Below are 22,898 nucleotides of genomic sequence, written 5' to 3'. Positions count from 1 at the left end.
GTGATCTGCTGAAAATAATACATTTAATTCAGATTCTAGATGACAATCCCATAAGATTAATTTACTTCCCAGGAGCACAGTACATCGCTAAAGATGGACCCTGGATCATTTCATATTTCTCTGTTTATCCTAATTAGATGCCAGATTAAAATATTTTGATTGCCTTGCTCATGTGGTCCTGTTTAATGGATCATAGTATTAGGCAGCATTGATGAGGGCCATTTGTTCAATACCTTCTAGATTGATTGGTTGATTATATAATTAATATGATTCAGCAATTCACATTTAAATGTAGCTTTTTTTTTAGAATATTAATTACGTATCTTTATTTCTATTCATTCCATCACTCAGATTCCTAAAATATTTTTTTTTGGTTAAGCTATCCTTTATTTATTTTTATTTTTTTGTATTTTTAGCTGACATTTACTGAAGTCTTAATTCCAGCTATTGTTTTTTTTTTTTATTTTAATGTTTTATTATTACATTATGTTAGTCACCATACAGTACATCCCTGGTTTCTGATGTAAAGTTTGATGATTCATTAGTTTTAAATGTAGCTTTTATGCAAATAAAGATTTCACTAACTTGGTGATAGATGTATTGCATGTTAGATGAATTAGAAAATGATTGTGATCTTTACTTGCCATAACATATAGGCTATAGAAATAAGTCACTGAAAATACATTTTCAAAAACATTTTGATATTTATAATTAATGTGCATGTTAGGTTTAGAGAATATTTAAGAGCCATAATAAAGTATTACAGTTTAAGAAAATATGTTTTTGCATTATACCAGGGACTGTTGAATACTAATCATGTAACAATTTTAAAGTTCTTGTTTATGTGGTATTTATATAGAATTTTATAAAGCTTATCCAGACCATGTACTTCTTCCACTTTAGACATTCTATATTATTTTCACTCAAAATGTTCTAATAGGAAAAAATGCCTTTACCACTATGACAAAGTAGTACTTTGTTTTATAATTTACACAAGTGTTATTTATGTTTTGACCTTCTTTGGTCTATGTAGTATATTTGTTTATATTAATTTTATATTGTGATAATACAATTTATAATTCTTTTTGCAACATTTTATACATTTATACAAATTAATATTTTGTGATACGCTGTTTATTGTGGTACTAAGAAATTATATGTATATGATATGGATATTCATGTACTATGAATTTTTGGCATATAGACATGTGTAGAGATACACATATTCTATAAATTTGTTTTACTCATTTAAGGCAAACCTCACAGACAAATTACCCTATAAATCGGGAACATAAATATATAAACATAAACTAAAAGATGAATATAAATATTTCATCTTTGCCTTTTATTCCTGATTTAAGAACTCTGAGAATTTTATTACGTATTTTCCAAATATATATGAAAAATTATAATATTTTACATGTAAATCTATCTTAGGTTACTGCACTGACAAAGGAATGCTAGTTGTAGAGACTTGAATTCAAATTATTTTAAAAGCAAGGGGATGTTTTTCTCAAAATTTCAATGCAAATACTTAGAAAAGTGTCCTGACGTTCACTGTGGTTGAACGAGTTGTAAGCCTTCTGCAGAGCGGCAAGCGTGCATATGGGGAGACAGTTCACTCTTCCATAGACAATACACTATCACTTTCAAAGTACTGTTTTAAATAATTTGACAATTTCTAGTTCACTTAACTTGCATTATAGACATATATATATGTCCATCTTGTTTTAAAGGAATTTATATCTAACTATAAAATAACATGACTGGCTATAAATAACGCTTTTATAGCAGGACAAATAAGAATTTTTTTTTTTTTAAGGAAAAGAAATACTGGACAATCCTACCACTTAGAGATAACTAGTATTGATATTATATATTAATACTATTTCAAAAATACATGTAAGCCCATTTTTACCTTCCCAAATTAAGAGCATCGCAAATAGTTAATTATACATTTTTTTCACACGTTGTGGGAATGTTTTCTAATGGAATTTCTTTCCAAATAATAGTTTAAAATGGTTCATAATTTTTATGGTTATAATTCACTTAAGCTATATAATATGATTGGATTTTTAAAAAATTTCTTCCTTGTGTGTTGTTAAGATAACATTCCTTTTGCGTAAATCTTTCCGACCACCTCTTATTTCCTCAGAGTGATTTTCTAGAACAGCACTGGCCAACAGAACTTTCTGCAATGGTCAAGTGCTCTATATCTGCATGGTACAATTCAGTATCTCCTAGCCACATGTAGTTTTTGATTACTTGAAATCAAAAGATTGAGAAAGTGGATTTTTAACTTTATTTAATTATAGTTAAATAAAATTTAAATGTAAATAGCTACCATATGAGACTACCATATGAGAAAGTTCATAGAATACAAAGCTGTAAGCCAAAGCTAATATTTCTTTAGCTGGAATTAAAATTTTGGGTTGAGTCATATAGATTTTAGACACCCTCTATTTTCTTCTTTAAAAAACAGTTATTCAATTATTTCTTCCCCTTCGATTCTTTTTTTTTTTTTTAAGATTTTATTTATTTATTTGACAGAGAGAGACAGCCAGCGAGAGAGGGAACACAAGCAGGGGGAGTGGGAGAGGGAGAAGCAGGCTCCCAGCAGAGGAGTCCGATGCGGGGCTCGATCCCAGGACTCCGGGATCACGCCCTGAGCCAAAGGCAGACGCTCAACGACTGAGCCACCCAGGCGCCCCTCCCCTTCGATTCTTATTTCTTCGTGGAAAACACCTGTTTTCTTTGTCTTGGATTACTATATTCTCCTCCCACCCCAGTTATTATTTATCGCACATCATTTAACCTGAATTTTTGTATACTATTAAAATTATCCACATACCTGATACAATTTCCATCTACATTTGATGGCATCATAATGTAACTTTGTCTCCAGCCTTTCTCTCTTTATGCCTTTTCGTTTTATCCCAAATAATAGGTGATTTTTAAATTCTTCATCTGGTATAGATAGTTTCCTTTTTTTTTTTTTTTAAGATTTATTTATTTAAGAGAGAGAAAAAAAGAGTGAGCACACAGATGGAGGGGGAGAGGGAGAAGCAAACTCCCCACTGAGCAGGGATCCTGATGTGGGGCTTGATCCCAGAACCCTGGGATCATGACCTGAGCCAAAGGCAGACGCCTAACCAACAGAGCCATCCAGGTGCCCCAAGTATAGATAGTTTTCTATCTGTGGGTCTTCCATGACTAGGTTACCTTTTCTTTGCTTTGTAATAAGCACAGTGGTGTTTTCCATAAACACATTGGTGTTTGACTTACTACTCACTTATAATTAGGCATCAGCATCCATTATGCCCCAACCTGAGTCAAAAGACTACACATATGGATGACATTTTAACCTACTCTGAATTGCCAATGAGTGATAATTGAGCCTATGCTCATAAAGACTAGAGAATGAATTAATACTCAGTGTTCCGTGTGTAGTTTGCTGGAAAGCCAAGAACCAGTGTAGTTGTGCTATACTGTAGGATCTGTCTCCTTCTAGAGTCTGTGGTTTCATGCCTCGAAATACACAAAAAACATCACAGCCCTCTGTTTAAGTTGCTTTTGGGGCTATTCTTGTCTCTACTTTTCCTGCAGACACTCATGCCTATCTGTGTTCATCAGGACACAATTTTAATAGCAAGCCATACTCTGTTTTCCTGTCCCTCTGATTCCTAATAGTCTCTCTATCTAATATATGGTTAAATTCAGTAATGTTTTGGTGAAATAAGAGTTATAAAGTCAGTGCCTTGGCTGCCTGTAAATGTCTTGTAATTTGGAGTAATGGGACAAATAGGATGTAAACAGTATTTGGTTGTTTTTATTTTTTAAGTAAAACTGAAGGTTTCTAACAATCTTGTTTCATTAAAAAATTTCTCTTAGAGGGGAACCTGGGTGGCTCACTCAGTTAAGCATCTGCCTTCAGCTCAGGTCATGATCCTGGAGTCTTGGGATCGAGCCCCATATCAGGCTCCCTGCTCGGTGGGGAGCCTGCTTCTCCCTTTCCCTCTGCTCTTCCCCCAGCTTGTGCTGGTGCTCTTTCTCTTCTCTCAAATAAATAAATAAATAAATAGATAAATAAATAAATAAATAATAAAATCTTAAAAAAAAATTTCTCTGATTATGCCAAAAGGTTGTTTGCCAGTTTTTTGCCTGTTACTTCTCAGATATAAAGCCAGCTTCTTTTACTATTTATTTCCTTTTCCTCTACAAACTGCATTTTTAGATTCCTTTACCAAAGGGCTTCTTTTTAGAATCTGAAGATAGGAGGGGTCCTCACAGTTACAACCAGCAACTATATCAGTCTTCTCCAAGGAGATCTGACTATTCACTCTGTGAGACCTCTCTATGCTGTAAAGTTCTGGTAAACCTCACCTCTTCCTTGAGTCCCTCTGTCCTTAGAAGGAGTAGCTACACTTGAGGTTATTAATTTTGGTTACCTCAAGGTTCTGTTTTTGTTCTTTGATCCCTCTGATACCTGTGCAAACAATTTCCCATTTTAATTTCATTTAGAATTACGTAATGCAGTTTCTATATTTCTAACTGAACACTGACTGGAATAGTTACCCTTCAGTTTTCAGTGATCTTGTGTGCTTTTTCATTTATGTGTGTGTGTGTGTGTGTGTGTGTGTGTGTGTTTGTCTGTCTTTATAAGTAAATTAGAATATGAGAAGAGACAACATCGAGGGCTTCTTAGGGAGATCCCACTGTAATCCAGAGTGCAAAATATTTATTTTAAAAACTTATACCTAAAACTTTCCCCTGATAAATTCAAAATCTGTTGAAATACGTTAGAAAATTACCTTACAAAATCTATATACTCTTCATGCTACAAGTGATTTTCCATTTTTGCAACTGTCAGAGTTACATTTAAATTTTTATCCACTATTACCTTTTTATTCATGTTGCCTTTTATGTGTTTTTCCTCTATCCCACACTGGTACTTATTTTCTCTTTGCCATACACTTACAAAGCTGCCTTGTCTTTCCAGTGTTCCCACGTTTGAGATCATGCTAGTTGATTTCATAATGGGAGACTATTCCCCAGTGTGCTGAGTAACTGCAACTTCTCTTTATTTTATAATATTGAAAATGATCCTCTAGATTTTATTTTTAATGAAATTATTAAATGGGATCATTAAACAGAATCAATTATGCCAGATACTGTGTCTACTTCTGTAAGTGGGGAGATAATTTAACCACTATGCAGCCTTTCCCCAATGCTCTCATTATTTAAAACCCCTAAAGGAGAAGAGACAAATAGGATTCCAACAGGAAAATTCCCATGTAATCACACCAAACAAATAGTCTGTTCCACAAAGATCCAGACTAAAACATTATGTCTGTGAAACTGTCATGAGACACAGCAGGAGATTAAGCATGCAAATGTGATTCGTCAATTCTAAAGGACTTAAACAACTTAAGAATCAATCTGATGCCTGTATTTATGTTCTCTGTCTCTCATGTTTAAGACGTTTATTTTTTGATAGCACATCTAACTATGTTTGCCTTTTCAGCTGTCATTTCTTTCATGTCTTCCTCCATTCATTTAGTATTTAGTATTTCCTCCCCCCTTGAATCCCAGTCCAAGTCCATGTTAAGGTCTGCAACGGGTGCACATGCTTTGAGCTCTTTCCAGTGCTCTTATCCCTTCTCTTACTATTCCTCTTAGCTGCTTGTGCTTGAAAAATATAGACCTTTTTTTTTTTTTTTTTTTTTTTTTTTTTGCTTTTCCTTAAATCAAACAATCTCTGTCCTGCCTGAGGAGTTTTGTATATGCCATTTCCCCTGTCTGGGCACACGTTCCCTACATCTTCTCATGGCTACTTCCTTCAATTTTATTCAGATCTCTTCTCAAATGCTACCTCCCCAGAGAGGTGAGCCTTGACCACAGTAATTGTAATGCTCCCTCCAGTCACCCTCCAATATCATAGTTGATTTTCTTTTACTTCCTTGCACTTACCTCTGCCTGAAAGTATATGTTAGTGTTTTTTATTGTTTTGTATGGTTGCTTTGTTTAGTTTAATTTGGTTTTGTTTGATTCTGTGTAATCAGCACAAGTATATACACTTCATCAGGTAGGGTAGAAACTTTCTATGCAATGACCATTGTATCCCTAATGCAATAATAGTGTGAGACGTGCAATGGAAATTAAGTAAATAAACATTTTTAGATGAATGCATACAGCATTTGATTGGTCCAGGATTTCAAACTGATAGCTCAGAGATATAAAACTCAATGAGACTTTTCCTATCCTCTCTATACCTCTCTCCGGCACTGGAAAAGCAGTAGTCACTGGTGGTGGTACTGGGGCGGGGTAGGGGGATGGGGCAAGGGTTAGGAGGGGGAGAAGGATGGTGTGAGCAAAACCTAAGTGATAGAGCAAGTATAATTGTCTTTTCATTTTCACATACTCTATTTTTTTTAAATATAGTGAAAAATTTGGGATATTTTGAGAAGTATGGTTAGCTCAGTTTCCTGAGAATCAAGTAATAAACACAACTAAGAAAAAAAACCCCAAACTTCCCTATGCATGCTTTGTGCTGTGCTGTTTATGAAACCCTTCATTTTACTATCTGATTTATTTCTCACAAACAGCTTGTGAAAATATCAACATTATTTCCCTTTTACAGATTAAAAAGCAATCTTTGTTACAGAAAGTGCCCAAAGAAATAAAAGCCAAGGTTTATTTCAGAAGCCTTAATGTCCTATAGTAAGGCATTGAAATAACAAAACTTCATTCTAGATCATTGCCTTATTTGTAAATATTTCCAACCTGTTTGGGCTCATGTTTTACTTTTAAGTCCTACTTTTCAGGGATATTATAAATAATTTATCTGACACTATGTGAGGGTAAAGAAATTCACAATTACAGAATCTCTCTCTCTCTCTCTCTTTTTTTTTTTTTTGTCTGTCATTGCTGAATGATTTACTAATTACTCAGATGCCCCAGGATCAGCATGAATCAGTTATTGTAAAAGTTACAAATCTAACCAGCACAACACTTTATTTCACTCACTCACTTTATTTCAACATACTAACACCATAATTTGATGCCTTTAAAATTAGGGGCGCCTGGGTGGCTTAGTCATTAAGCATCTGCTTTCGGCTCAGGGCGTGATCCCAGGGTCCTGGGATCGAGCCCCGCATCGGGCTCCCTGCTCCACTGGGAGCCTGCTTCTTCCTCTCCCACTCCCCCTGCTTGTGTTCCCTCTCTCGCTGGCTGTCTCTGTCAAATAAATAAAATAAAAAATCTTAAAAAAAATTAAATGTTACATAAGATATGCTTTCCTGTAGCCCAGAGTAATCTATTTTTTTGAAGAAAACTACAGATCTTATTTGTACCTCTCATAGTAATAGATCACTTCTGCCAATGATGTGATTCCCACCTAATTGAGAATTTCTTCAAGACTTAGGTCACATATTCACTATTATAATTAAAAATACATGACTGATAAATACTTGAAAATGATTGAGTTACCCCACACATAATGCTTCTCTTATATGTAGAGCCCCTAGAGAAGATTAAAGTGTCATTTGGACATAAAAAATATGAAAAACAGCCTTTGGTATATATATATATTCTCAATTTCAGAAAAAAAAAATGAATTATAGGAGTTTTTATTGACTTTGAGTCTTATTTTTTTTCCTTTATGCATTTTCATTGATTTTATAACTAATTTTATCTTAAATGCAAATAAGAATAGAAAATGAATTAATTTTTTTCACGATTTTGAGAAAGACATGGAATTATAGCAATAGCAAGACAGAGGATAGCTGAAAATTCTCAGATAAAAATGTTTAAAGTACGAAAAGGAAAATCTAGTAAATACACATTTACGTACAATAACTTTAGTTTATAGTCTGTTCTAACTGACCCCCCCCCGCTACCCCCCCCAACCCTCTTGCCCCTTAGCTACTTTATTTTCTTTTTTCCATGATGTCTCTGAGGGGTCCTTCTCTTTCATTTACTCTGGCTGCCTCTGCCTCTTCTGTGTAAGTCCAGGCTCCCCAGAGTTTTATGCTTGAATCTCTTCTCAATTTAATATACTCATTACTTTGGGTTCAGCAATCGCCACTTTCTTGAATTTGCTAATGACTCTCAGTTCTCTGACATTAGCTTTGATTTCTTTCTTGATCAACCAGTTGTATTCCCATTTGCCATCTCCATTGGATTTGCAAATAAAGAACTCTTCCTGTAATACCACTCATGGAATTGACTCTCTTCTTCGTTAAGAGATACCACTATTCACTCAGTCACACACGTGAAGAACCTCAGCATCATGTTTGGCACTTAACTTTCCAACTTCTTCTTCATAGTGCCTAGGATGTGGTTATTGTAGGTTTGTGGACTTTCGAACAATTCTATCTTGTTTTCTTCAGTCTCACTGTCTTAGTCTGTTTGGGCTGCCATAACAAAATGCCATAGACTGTGTGGGTTATAAACAACAGAAATTTATTTATCATAGTTCAGGAAGCTGGAATTCCTAAAATCAGAATGCGGGCAGATGTGGTGTCTATAAAAGCCTGCTTTTTGCAGCATCTTCTCCCTATATCCTCACATGGTGGAAGGGGCCTAGGGATCTTTCTGAGGTCTCTTTTATAATGGAACTAATCCCACTTAGGAGTCTGCTGCCCTCATGACTTTTAAAGGCCCCCTCCCTAGTACCATCATCTTGAGTGTTAGGATTTCAAAATTTGAATTTGGCAGGGGCCGGAGGGGGGGGGGGCGGCGGCACAGATATTCAGAGCATAGCACATACTGTTACTGTATTGAGACATTTCATTTACCTCTTCTTGAAATCATGACCTTTCCTCTTTTTACTGCATTGTAAATGAAGTTACAAGATTTTTCTAAAACCCAAATACTATCATGTTACTCTAATATCATTTATATTATCTACTATCCAGACTATTTGTATGAAACCCCAACATCATTCACAGTCTAGCCTGCCGAATGTTCCAATCTTATCTTCAGTCACTCTTTCAGGCATTGTATGTACTTTTCAAATAATAACTAGCTATAATATAAAAACCAGTTTATTTTCATCTTCATTTGCTCTTGCTTATACTTTGTTTCTGCAACTCAGCTTACCATTTCTCTTCTACCTTCTTAGAAATTCCTATTGTAACTTCCAGATATATCTCAGATGCTTTGTCTTTTATTGCCTGAACAGAGTGAATGTTCCCGTATCGGTGCTTCTATTTACATAACAAATAATATTTGCTATTGTAGATACTCTTTGACATTTGTGGCTTCCATCACAAATTCTAGGCTGCTTTAAAGGGTAAGACTTTTTTTTCTTTTTTCAGTTTTTAATACATTGGGTACTTTTCTACTTTGGAAGAAATATGAGTTAAATATTCAAAGCTTCAAAAAATATGTCCTCACAACTGAGAAGGTAAACTTTGCTTTCTTCTTAGTGAAGAATTTCTTAAAACTTCTGGCAGAGAGAGGTCACTGGAAAGTGATTTCTTTGGAACAGACCAATGTCTTGAAGTTTTAACTAGGGATTTGAATATGATAGCAGAACCCACTCTAGTCAAACAAGCCACATTGATACCTGAATCATTGTCAGCAATCAATCCCTTAGTCTCCAGTTGTGGTCTCAGATGTCACCACTGAAATATTCTAGATTATATTCTGAAAGTAGGAAAATAGGTAGAAACTAGGGATTATGATAAAGCCAATCTAGATTTTTTTTTTTTTATGGGCAATAAAATGAAAGTATTTTGCTGAAGTGGACCTGAATGTTCCTTTAGACTAAATCAGATTAGGAGAGCTGCCTACTTGACTACTTGATATAATTATTTGGATGTCTAGTTTATATTTCTAATTTGCCATACCCAAAGGAGAAATAATGCTTCCTTAATATCTTTCCCACAATTACTAAAGCTGTGTCTTCCACATCTTAATTAGTAGGTTTCCCTGTTTACACATTTACTAAAACCAAATACCTAGGAGACATTCTTGAAGCCTCTAACCTCATCACCCCCCAATTATAGCTATAATCAATATAGTCCACTCATTTGTACTGCCAAAATATCTCTCAAATTCATTCACATATATTTATCTTCTCAGCTAACATATAATCTAAACCATCAAATGCTCCTTCTAGAGTAATGAAATAACTTTCTACATCCTTGCCTCTCTTCTTGACAGTACTTTCCACCAAAATTGATTTTCCAAATAGCAGCCCATCTTCCAACTAAGTAAAGTCAGATTATGTTATTTCCTTATTATTAAAGTCTCCCGTGGCTTCTCAGCTTCCTTAGAGTTAAATCTAAACTCTTCAGTATGGCTTATAAGGTCTCACATCATCTTGCCTCTGTTATGCTGGTTCACTTAATACTGATTTCCCTTTGCTTCCCTCTCTTCTAAAAACACTGACCTTCCTTCTGTTCTTACATAAGTGCAATTCCACATGCTGTTCCTCTTTCCAGAACTCTCTCCTTATGGTCTGTCCATGACTATCTTCTTCTGGTCATTCTGGTCTCAGATTAAATGTAATTCTATATTAGATCTTTGATTTTGCATACAAGAAGTAGTACCCTCTATCTTCACTCTTACCATACTAATCTGTTTCATTTTTATTTGGGAACTATCACTACTTAATATCCTTTATATGTATTTATTTGCACTTTCATGTTTTAGCCCCCCCCCCCCGGATGTAAACTTCCTGAGAGGAGGGTCTTTGTCTATCAAGTTCAATACTGTATTCAGTGTACCTTGCACTTCAAATAGTGCCCACACTGCATTTACTATCATTACTCTCCACAAAACTATCTGAGTGGTCTTTTGAAACACCTGTGTTTAAAATTCAATTTATGTTGAATTAAATTCGAAATTCTATAAAAAACAAGTTCTACAGAGCATGGTATATCTTCCTTTGACTAATTCCTGCCGTCACCCTGCTACAGCCACCTGGTTGACTCCAATTTGGTGAAATTACTGGACTCTCTCTATTCTTCTGGCATACCCAGCCTATGCAATTACTTGCTCTCTAAACATAATACACTTGTATTGATCACTCCTTTGCTTTGTTTGGGTGCTAACTTCAATATAACCTCAATAGAGAGTTTGTGATGAATCTGTTTGAAAAATAATAATAATTCCACCATCACCAAAAAGTCCTTCACTCATTATCTCCTCGTCACTTTATTCTTAAGTAGTTCTCAGAACATTAAATATAGTTGTTTGTTTTCTTTCTTTCCACACGAGAATTTAAGGAACATAAGGGCAGGGAATTTGTTTTGTTTACTCTTGTATCTCCAGCACCTAGAATAGTGTTGGATACAAGGTAGTTGCTTGAGAATGTTGATTGAATGAACAAAGATAATGAACTTAATGACTATTTACTGAGTAAAGAACTGAATTAAACAACCCCCACATATATATTTATAAATAGATATATAATTTCTATATATATAAATATTCATTTTCTAAATATGCTACTGCTAATAATAGATGGTGACTGGAAGAATAAATGAGAAACAGTGGAAATAGTAAAGCTTATTTGTGCTTGGGTACATGAAAAGTGTAATATATTTCTTAAGTGCAGTGCATCTTCTTTATAAGTGAAGTTCAGTCAGTCGTGATTCAGATAATTTGACTTGTTTAGAAAACAACTCAAGGTCCAGTGGCACTCTTGGGAAATAATAGCATTGTGAGTGAACAAAATTATAACAAACTGACAAAAATAGCAAAAGTATGTTAGTGGAAAAACATGTTTAGTTTTACTGCCTTGTATATAGTCTGTTTAGGAAATTGTGTATCCAATTATCTTCTGAAACAGATTGTATCAAAGCATTTGATACCCACTGTAGGTTGAAATGATGTCCTGTCCACTGCATGCTAGGTGGATGATTGGCTAGCTGATGTTCCTTGGAGCTAGTCTCTGAGATTGGCAATTTTTATTCCAGAAGTCTGTCTTTGGAGGTAGTCACGTTGCATGGTTTATTGTTTTATAATCATTTGAGACTTAGAGTCAGAATTTTGTTCTGTATAAAGTGGTATTTTCCCACTAATATTAAAAAATGGTATCTATGCCTGCATGGGCATGAATAACACAGAAGCTTTAACACAGTTCTCTTGTAATACATGGATGTGATGTGTTCACACTGTGCTCACAAGTAGAATGAAAAACTGCTTGGCCGCTCAGCCAAGTACTAGGGAAGAGAGTGATGTACCTGCTCATCTTTCTTCAATGTAACTTGTAAAGATGGCGTTCTGATGTTTGCGAACCCAAGATTTCTCAATCTAACTTCAGTTTAACACTTTCAGTAGAAACCAGCTATAGCACCATCATTGAGTCCACTGAAGGGAAAAATAAAGCATGAAATATGCCAGTGAACAGTATGATCATTTGATTACTAGTTTTTAATTTGAAAAATATATCTAAATTATCAAGAAATTTTCACATGTGGCTATAGAAATAAAACCAATATGTTAATATAAATAAAAATACAGGCTAATGTATTAGAACAATGAATAATAATAATAGTAATAATAATAAGTAGAAGTAAATGATTCTTATATTAAATATTTCAGTAAATAATATCCAGCAAAATAACTTGTAGGTTGATGATGGAATTGTAAAATAATTCTTTAATTAATGCATCATGGCAATATATCAAAGGAAGGAAAAATACAAGTGGTGATTTCAAAGATACATAAATGTTGATAAAACTCAAAATTTATTCCAAATATTTTTATTTGTATTCTTATTTTTAAAAAATTTAATTCCTTTATAGTTAACCTACAGTGTTATATTAGTTTCAAGTGTACAATATAGTGATTCAGCAATTCCATATATTACTCAGTGCTCATCAAGATAAGTGTACTCTTAATCCCCTTCACTTTTTTCACCCAGCTCCCTACTCACCTCCCCTCTGGTAACCATCCGCTTGTTCTCTATAGTTAGGAGTGTGTTTTTTGGTTCTTCTCTCTCTCCTTTGTTCATTTGTTTTGTCTCTTGAATTGCACATATGAGTGAAATCATAGGGTATTTGTCTTTCTCTAACGTATTTCACTTGCATTATACTCTTTAGCTCCATCCATGTTGTTGCAAATGGCAAAATTTCATTGTTTTTTTTAAAGATTGTATTTATTTACTTATAATCATTATTTTTGTTATAATATTTATAAATATTTTTGATATTTATAATTATAATTATTTATTACTTACAATAATTGTGTGAGCGTGCTCAAGTAGAGGGAGCAGCAGGCAGAGGGAGAGGGAGAAGCAGGCTCCCCGCTGAGCAAGGAGCCCGATGCGGGGCCCAATCCCAGGACCCTGGGATCATGACCTGAGTCAAAGGCAGACGCTTAACCAATTGAGCCATTCAGGTGCCCCAAAATTCATTCTTTTTTATGGCTGAGGAATATTCCATTGCATATATATATACCACATCTTCTCCATCCATTCATCTATCAGTTGGGCTGCTTCCATAATTTGGCTGTTGTAAATAATGCTGCAATAAAATCTCTGATTGGTTCTTTTTTTATGTTTTCTATCACTTTGTTAGGCATCTCACTGAGGTCCGTCCTTTGCTCTTTTCTCAAGTTCAGTGAATATCCTTGTGATCATCTCTTGAAATTCTCTATCAGATCTATTACTTATCCTCATTTCATTTAGATCTCTTGCTGTGATTTTGTCCTGTTCTTTCATATGGGACATATTCCTCTGTGTCCTCATTTTGTCTAATTCTCTGTGTCAGTTTCTATGCATTAGGAAAATCGTCTTTTTCTCCTGCTTTTGAAAGTAGTGGCCTTCTGAAGTAGAGTGCTTGTAATGCCCTACAGTGTAATGTCCCCTCTTCACCAGAGCCTGGCACTTCAGGGATGCCTCTATGTGTGTTGCATGAGCCCTCCTGCTGTCACTGAGCCACATTTGCCTTCAGTCTAGTCATCTGCAATAGCTCTATCTATTGTGATAGGGTTTGATTTTTGTGTTGTTAGGGGACCAGTCTAGGGCCAGGCATTTGCCAGAGATGGCAGTAGAACCAGACTGGAGGAGAACACAGGAGTGGGGTGCACTCAGCAAGGTCCAAGCTAGTGGGAGGGGACCTGTAGCTCCCAGGGACCAGGGTGACTGGACTGGAGGGTGCAGATCTGCTGAAGTGGGGGGGGGGGGCAGGGCACCATGGTGTTAGAAAGGTTTGTCTGGGTCTCCTGTGGAAGGGGCCTGGAGATAAGGACTGGTTGGAGGGGGTGTGTCTACAGGAGAATTCAGGGGCAGGGTGCACTGTTAGCAAGCTGGGTAGCAAGTGGTGGCACTGTGTTGGCTCCCACAGGTGTCCATGTGTTTATGCTGGGAGGGTTGGGGAGAGAAATAGCGCCTGCCAGCTCAATTGTTCCTAGGGAAATTTTGCAAAGATCTCTGCCCCTCCAGCACAGGCTCTGAAATTAGTAAACAAATCTCCCTCCCATATACCCTAGGTGTTTTTCAAACTGTTGCTTCTATGCTATATCTCCTCAGGGCTGTATGTTGTGCTGTCTCTTTAAGGGTGAGGACTCAGTTTTCCCTTGCTCTCCCAGCTCTCCCAGGAGCCTGCTAATGTTTAAAGTTCTAAGTTTTAAGCCCTGTTGATTATAAGAACTCAAAGAATTTGGACCCTCTGTTTTTCAAAGCCAAATGTTACAGGGATTTGTATTCCCCATGTGGGTTCCCTGGTGTGAGCCTCTGTTTCTCTCCCCTCTCTGCTCCTGTGGTGGTGTCCCTTTGTTGGACAGTCCCAAGGGTCTGTTTAGCTCCTGACCCATCTCCACCCTTCCTGTCCTCTTCAATGTGGCCTCTTGTCTACATTTAGCTGTGGAGAGTTTGTTCTGCCAATCTTTGTGTTATTTTCTGGGTTATTTATACTGATGTGGTTATTATCTAGTTAAATCTCTGGGACAAGGTGAACTTAGGGTCCTCATACTTTGCCATATTCCCCAGAAGTACATCCCAAATATTTTTAACAGCAAAGAAAAAGTAGAAAGACACATCCTTAATTTAACAAAATATGTTCTAATCAAACTTGAAACCAACATAAATGTCCCGCTAATATCACTTCGAAATGTGAGTGATTAGAGATGATCCCTGTAAAATTAGAACTATGAAAAAATTTTCACAATATCAATTAACTAATTAATGGTCACTGTATTAAAATGAAATAGGAGGGGGAAACACTAGAAACCGAGGCCAGTCAGGAGAAAATGTTTAATGTTGTCCAGAATTCCATTAACAATCTAAGTCTAAAATATGTGGCAGATTCGAGATCCTTATTGATTTTTTTTAGATTATACCAACTCCCTAGGCCACTTTCAGGACATTGGACGTGGGTCATTCCTGTTCCTCAATTCCATAGATCTTTTTTCTGGTATCAAGAAAATCTTTCCTACTTTTTCATTGTTCTCAGAGGAGTCCCCCTTCTTATCCTGTAGTATGTGGGACCATTAGTGGACAAAAGCTTTATCAGAAGATGAGAAATTTGTTTAAATAAAGATGAGTTCTACTTTAGGTCCTGCCCCCTCTTCTCTGTTTTGCAGATGAGCACAGAGCCTGCTTTTAGCATAAATTGAGGAAGCAGGGGGAGAATAGAGAAAACATAAATTAATATCTTAAATTATCATATTTCATAAGTGTAAGTAAAATATTCTACTTATGATTGCAAACATTAATATTTTGAACCTTAAAGCTTAAAATTGACATGGAATAAATGTGACTATGAATACCTTGTTGTTTTTTTAGCTATGTGCTTATAAGTTGCTTTCACAGATTGTTTTGCTAAGCCTGGGACCGCCAGAAATGTTAGAATTTAGCAACAGGATAAAATAAAAAGAGAAAATAACTGTTTTAATTGTTTGTTGGGTTGATTTGTTTTAAAATCTTCCGTTAAACTCAAAAGTCAAATGGGCAAACTGTGTTTCAGAAATGGTCAACTTAACATACCTCACCGTGTTCTGAACTCACCACAAACGGATTTATTTTGGTGTAGGCACTAGCCCTAAGCAATCTTTACTGCAAAATTTGGGGAAAATAATCCTATCCCATTAGATGAGAAATTTGAATTTGAATTAAGTCAATTTGAATTATTCATAGAGAAGAAGCAACAACTTTTTTTCTAAAACAATCTTTACTTACAAAATTTGTTTTCCTGGGAGTTCAAAATGTGGTATTCATGCATTTCAGTCTTGTCTCCCCTCTGGTATACTGACACATTGATCCCATTGTCCCTGAGGTGTTTGTGTTGGGTATGCCTGTGAACCCAGGTTATGAGCAGTGCCAGCCTCTTACCTCAGTGTACCAGCTGTTATTATTTTCTGCACTCTTATAAGCCCTTAAATACTAGATTTGTTACTTTACTCTCTCCTCTCTTAATACAGAAACTAAATAAGGGCACAGATTTTCATCTGGTCCTTTGATATGCCCCAAGTTTCTAGAAGAGTGCCTGGCATAGTTTAGACACTCATAAAATATTTGTTGAAAAATGAATCAGTGGATGAAAATGTTGGGAAGCACTTACCTAGCTTATATAGAACTTGCTCTTATTTCCAGTACAACTTTAAACTTTCAGTAGAAAAAATCTAGCATCCTCACTTATACCCCATGATTTCATCAGTCGTTCTTTGGCCTTATGCTTTCACTTATGTTTCTAGAAAGACACATTAATGGTTGCCCTTTTTATAAGTACGTATGTGTAAGGACTAAGATTTCTCATAAATGGTTTTTAGGGTTACAAAAGAAGAAATACTATAGGGAGTTTGTGATAGAGACTCTAGGAATGGACTGTATGGGTTCAGATATTGAATACGTTAATTACTAGCTATGCAAACCCTAGAAATTACTTAAAACCTATGCTCTTTAGCTTCCTTATCTATAAAATAAAATAAAATAAAAATAGATCTACCTTATTGCTGAGGAGTATTAACTGTATGAGTATTAGGTATTAAGGACTCTTAAGAAAGAGTAAGAGCATTTCTAAAATTCACATTTGTATCAAATTGGGTATTTTTAAGTAAATATATATTTCATAGAGTGTTACCTAGTTTTCACTGTAAAAATTTTAGGTGAAACTTTCTTAACAATTTTTAATCTTTGTTTTGCTGAAGTTTACTTTTTTCTTAAATGGCACTTGATATGTAATTATTCTTGATATGAATTTGTACAGAGAAATAATTATACACACATATGGCACACACACACACAACACAGAGAAGAGGGAAAAAAACTCTAGGGAAACAGTTGTTAAAGTGTTTAATCCTAGGATACATGATTATAGATATATTTTTTCTCTAATTGCCTTATTTGTATTTTCTGCCATAACAATGAGTAAAGAATCTTTTGAATGCAAAAAGCAAAAGCCTGATCATAAAACACTTAAAATACATTGTACTTCTAACACTGAAGGATCTGGATTGAATGTTAACATGACCATTAAAAATATTTAGTCTTTTATTTTCCTTCTTTTGAATTGGTCATTTATTTTATTTTAAACCTGAATGACCACTTGGCTGGATTTCAAAAGCAATAGGTATTTTGGAAATCTTTCATTTTTTATTTTTTTTTAAGATTTTTTAAGATTTTACTTATTTGAGAGAGGGAGAGGGTCAGAGGGAGAAGCAGACTCCCTGCTGAGCAGAGAGCCCGATGCAGGACTCGATCCTGGGACTCCAGGATCATGACCTAGGCTGAAGGCCGACGCTTAACAAACTGAGCCACCCAGGTGCCCCTGGAAATCTTTTAAATTGGGTGTGTGTGTGTGTGTGTGTGCAAATGAATACAAGTTCTGTTACTCTTAAATAAACTGCTGAAAATAGGCCAAATTATTTCTAGTTAGCAGTTAAGAAATGGCATAAGGCAACATCCAGGTAACCTATTTCCACGGGGTCAGAGCCATTCTTTGCAGCACTGCATCCTGGACACATGCATGCCTATTGAAGCCTGAGTTAGCACATCAGTCTACAGTGTCATTTGCCTCGAGATAGCTCTTTGTTGTTCAGGACACCAGTTTTGGTCAGCCAGAGTTATGTACAAAGTGATTTTCTTTTGGCAAGTCATAGCTTTATCCCTCTCCCATTGCTGTGATGCATGTGTAATTTTTATTGTGGTTTAGTTGATTGCCTTGAAATTGCTTTCCATCTCATGTAAATTTGCAAATGTCTGTGTGTGATTGGTGTTCACAGTTGAAAGAACATAAATTGTTCCTATTTTACACAGGTGATATGTGAGCATATTTCCCTAAAGTTCCCTGAAAGGAGGACTGTATGTTGAAAATCAAATAATAGTAATTTATCTGTTTAAAGAAGCAGCTGTTACTGTGGTCTAAAATACCCATCCCATTTTGTGTGCTCTTGCCACAACAAAACCAATATCCATTTGGTTGGAGGATATTTCACATATATGTTTGATATTTTTATCACATTTTCCAGTTTTCTTGGGAGGCAAATGTTACTTTATCAAACCTAAACATACATATTTAACAGAATCTTACATATTCACTCCAATTGATAAAAAAGTAAGTTTGAAAACTGTTAAAAAATCATAGTTATAGATCATTTTTTTAAAAGATTTTATTTATTTATTTGACAGAGATAGAGACAGCCAGCGAGAGAGGGAACACAAGCAGGGGGAGTGGGAGAGGAAGAAGCAGGCTCATAGCGGAGGAGCGTGATGTGGGGCTCGATCCCATAACGCCGGGATCACGCCCTGAGCCGAAGGCAGACGCTTAACCGCTGTGCCACCCAGGTGCCCCAATAGTTATAGATAATTTTAAATATATATTTTTAGTTTAGAGAAAAATGCAGAGAATACTGCTTTGTCTCAGAACGAATACTAGATTTTGGAATTTCTAGCTTACCTAAGTTACCTATAGCATATTGCATTGATGAAGAATTTTACTAAGGCAAAGATTGAATCAGTTGAATCTTTCCAGACCATTTCTGTCACTGCAAATTTTTCAGATCAGCATATGAACTGTCACTTCCCATTCTCTGGCTTCTTATTCATACCCTACAGGGAAGGTTTTGGGAACTTTTTTAGGAGTAGTACCCTGCACCTATATGTTGTCATGCATGTCTTGCCTTAACTAATATAGTTTATTTCCCAGTGTTCACTTGTTTGGTTGATGATAACATGCAAATTGTGGAATGTTTTCATATATGAAATCCAAAGTACCCACTGCTGTCCTATTCACCAGTATCTTCTTTTGGCTCAAAGAACCATGGCCTCTATTGGTAGGTACTAGTTCCTTGTGTTCAAGCACAGCAGGACCTGCTATTTCTGGCCTGAATTGAGGGAGCACAGTTTTGTTTCTTTCTAAATTGGCCTGCAACTTACTTTGAACTAGTTCTTTTTCTCTTGTGTTTGCTTTGTTTCGTTTTCTTTAATGGTAAATATTCACTTTCCTCCATAGAGGTATGGAAAACGATAACATATGCTTTCCATCATTAGATTTGTTCAGGCAGATGATCCTACTCAGCACCCAGGGAGTGATTTTGACTTCAGAGCACTTTACAAACATTAAGTAATGATAACTAACCAACTGTGATCCAGGAAGGAGCATAACCAGGGATAAGTAGGTATTCCATCATTTCTAGAATATGCACCTGTCATTTTTAAGCTTCTTTAACATAAAAGGTTCAATAGCTAAGACATAATTAATGAATTTTATTTGTGCTGATTTTGCTTTATTTTATTCTCTTCTGTGCTTTAATGAGGCAATATTTTTTGCTAACGTTAAACTGCTGCTGGAAGGAAGCAGTCAGTAGCATTGATCCTGAGAACCTTATTAATATGTTCCATAGAGTGACACATGTGCTGTGACTGCTCTATAGTAGAGGAGCAAATGACACAGAAGTATGAATTCTCAGCCTGGAAAAATCATGATTTTTATTTTTTATTTTTCATTTCAAAATAGTGAACAGTGGGCTAGTGTGATTTACAAAGGTCAAGTCAATTAAGCAGGAATATTTTTTCATTGTGGCAGTTATTTATACTGGTATATTACAACTCCAATTCCAAACATATAGTAAATTATTGCAGTCACTATTATTATAAATATATTAAATTATATATATTTTTTCTTAGAAAAGAGGACTGGGGTATTAAGTTACTCATTCTTTTTACATTGCCTTTTTTGCGTTTTTCTGAAGCACGCTGTCTATATTGCTAACAACATGTTAGGGGGCATGTGTTAAAAGTAAAATTTTGACAGTTTAACTACAAAATTAAGATAGATGCAGACGTAGAAACTGTATTTTTTTATGGTTGTTATTATAAATTGCTACAAACTCAATGGCTTAAAACAACAGAAATATATTATCTTATTGCTCTGTGGCTCAGAGGTATGAAATGTGCCTCAGTGGGCTAATCAAGATGTTGGCAAGGTTGCATTCCTTCTAAAGGATCTAAGGGATAATCATCTTCTTGTCCTTTCTAGTGTCTAGAGGTTGCCCAAGTATCTTGGTTCATGGCCCTCTTTATCTTTAAAGCCAGCCAGCAACAATAGATTGAATTCTCACCTCAACCTCCCTTTCTGCCTCCTTCTTCCACTTTTAGAGACCCTTGTGGTTACATTGAGATTCCGAGATAATCCTGGATAGTATCCCTTCTTAAGGTCATCTGATTAGAACCTTAATTTCTTCCAAACCTTAATTTCTCTTTGTCGTATATATCCATGTATATTCACAGGTTCCAGGGATTAGGATGTAAATAACTTTGTAAGCCATTATTCTGACTTTCACAGAGATGCGTTGTGAAGTGTTTTCCCTGAACAAATTAATGATGCTGGGACAAGTAAGCATATTTTTTGGATGATCCCCTTCCATTTTGTTTATAACAGAACCTGTTTTTAAGGAAATAGAAGAGAGAGAAATAAAACCACTTTTTTAGCTTTTTAAAGCTAGTATTGTAAATGTTGTATCCAAAAAGTTTATCAATTATGATTATTTTTCAGTTCTCTTAAATTTTATAGTTTATATGTTGATAGTCTTATTATTAGCATTGTCCTCAGTCCATATCATGGTCTTCCAGTGGAACTGAAAAAAGAATGAAATTCCTAGAGCTAAGTTTGTGGGAATTGAGGAAACTGTAAAATACGTGATATGTCTTCTGTACTATTCCTAATAAGATTATTAGAACTATATATATTTTATTTACTTTTACTAGAATTCATTTGCAGAATTAAGAAAACAATTATTTTAAAAGAATATGAAAGTAAACTTGGATATGATTTTAAATGAAGGTATTTAATATAAAAAGATAAGCATAAATTAAGTAGAAAATACTCTAATGTTTTAAAAATGAATTTGTGCAGTGTAAATATTCAAATTATGATATTAAAATTAATTCTGAAAATAAATGTGAAAAGCCATTGTTATAAGACAGTTAAATGTGAAGTTATAAAGCAAGTACTTTTAATTAATTTCAAATGACTTTAACTTCCAGCAAATATCAGAGACAAAAATGAATTTGTGAAAAATAAAATTTACAGTGTTCTTATATGAATAAACTTATTCACAATAAAATTTCAAAGTAAATGGTAGCCATCATTATCAAATTGTTTCTCAAGTTTGGAAAAGGTCTTCCTCAGTAGACATGTCTCTTGACTAGTTAAGTAGACTTTTTTTTTTTTTTTTCATTGAAACTGGATTATTTTTTATTCTTACTCAGCCTTCAGAGTATGGAGAATAGCATTTATTTAATCCATTTAACTGACAACTGTGTATACAATACATAGCAAGCACAAAGCAGCAACCGAAGAAGCCCTTACACCCCAGTAGAACTGAAAGCTGCATGAAAAATTTGGAATTATTCATACTCTGGCAAGAAACGTCTGTCACTCTGGCTGTACTATTATTTTCTTGCCTATTCATGTTGACGTGAGTTTTTCTTAGTAGTAGCAGTTGAGATTAGAATATATTGGAAAAGAATCTGCGCGCTGTTCTTATATTTGACATTAAACTGTGAGTAAAAATCCAGAAATTTTTACATTATCTCCATTCTTTGATCCTGCCCCCCCCCACATCCATTCCTGGTTGGTTCATCCCTTGTGTAAAGGTATTAAATTTTACTTAAACTATAAAACCAAAATACTATCTCAAACACCCACATGAATTCCATTTGTAAATTGAGTATTAAGTAGAATGGTGTATGTGCCTAGGATAAATGTTATACAATTCTAATGTATAAAGAATATATTTAAGCAGTACTTTAAAAGAATTTAAAAGTTTAGTATGGCCAGACTTCTGCTGTCTAAACTTTGTTTTATATATATATTTTTATTTTTTATATATGTATTTTATTTAATGTAAACTTTAGTATACAGTCCCAAATTACGTTTCTCTTTATGGCCTATTTGAATCTGCCAAGCCCTCAAGGTGATAGTGATGAATGCTGTCACTACAGATGCAAAGGCAGTTTCTCAGGTATGGGAATATTAAAAAGGAGGGCTACTTGCCTCGACATATTTTCAATATAAATAAAACCCATGTGTTTGGGGACAAATATTTATGGTGGAACCAGTATCATTAATAAGGACAAGAGTATGTCAAAATTTAGAGTTTCATGGGACCAACTAACACTCCCATTTGGCAAAAATGTCTTCAGGAAATGTAATGTGATGCTACGCTTTTATAGCTGTCAACGTAAGAGGAGGCCTGGTCTTAAGAACGACCCTTTAGAAGATGTAAATTATTTCCATGAAAAGTCATGTTTATAAGTAGATAACTACCTGTGTTGTATCACTCACTGTGCAGAAATCAGTCCCAAAATGACACATAAAGTCACCTTAGTTACAACTCTAGAGCTGCCAGCAACCCAAACAGTGTAAAACCCAGTCTACTAAGACATACCACATCTCCCACCTAGGACCATAACACGTCTTGCTCTAGATTTCCACATGCTT

At 35.1% G+C, this 22,898-nt stretch overlaps 1 protein-coding gene across 1 annotated transcript in view; it reads left to right on the top strand.

The window, feature by feature from the left end:
- The window catches only part of EYS (eyes shut homolog), a 1,472,707-nt gene that overhangs the window by 202,305 nt on the left and 1,247,504 nt on the right, over positions 1 to 22,898 (top strand).

Source organism: Ursus arctos, unplaced genomic scaffold (genome assembly GCF_023065955.2).
Source record: "Ursus arctos isolate Adak ecotype North America unplaced genomic scaffold, UrsArc2.0 scaffold_29, whole genome shotgun sequence".
NCBI classification, from domain to species: domain Eukaryota; kingdom Metazoa; phylum Chordata; class Mammalia; order Carnivora; family Ursidae; genus Ursus; species Ursus arctos.
Note: the sequence above shows the minus strand (reverse complement) of the source record. Positions and strands in the feature narration are given on the sequence as shown.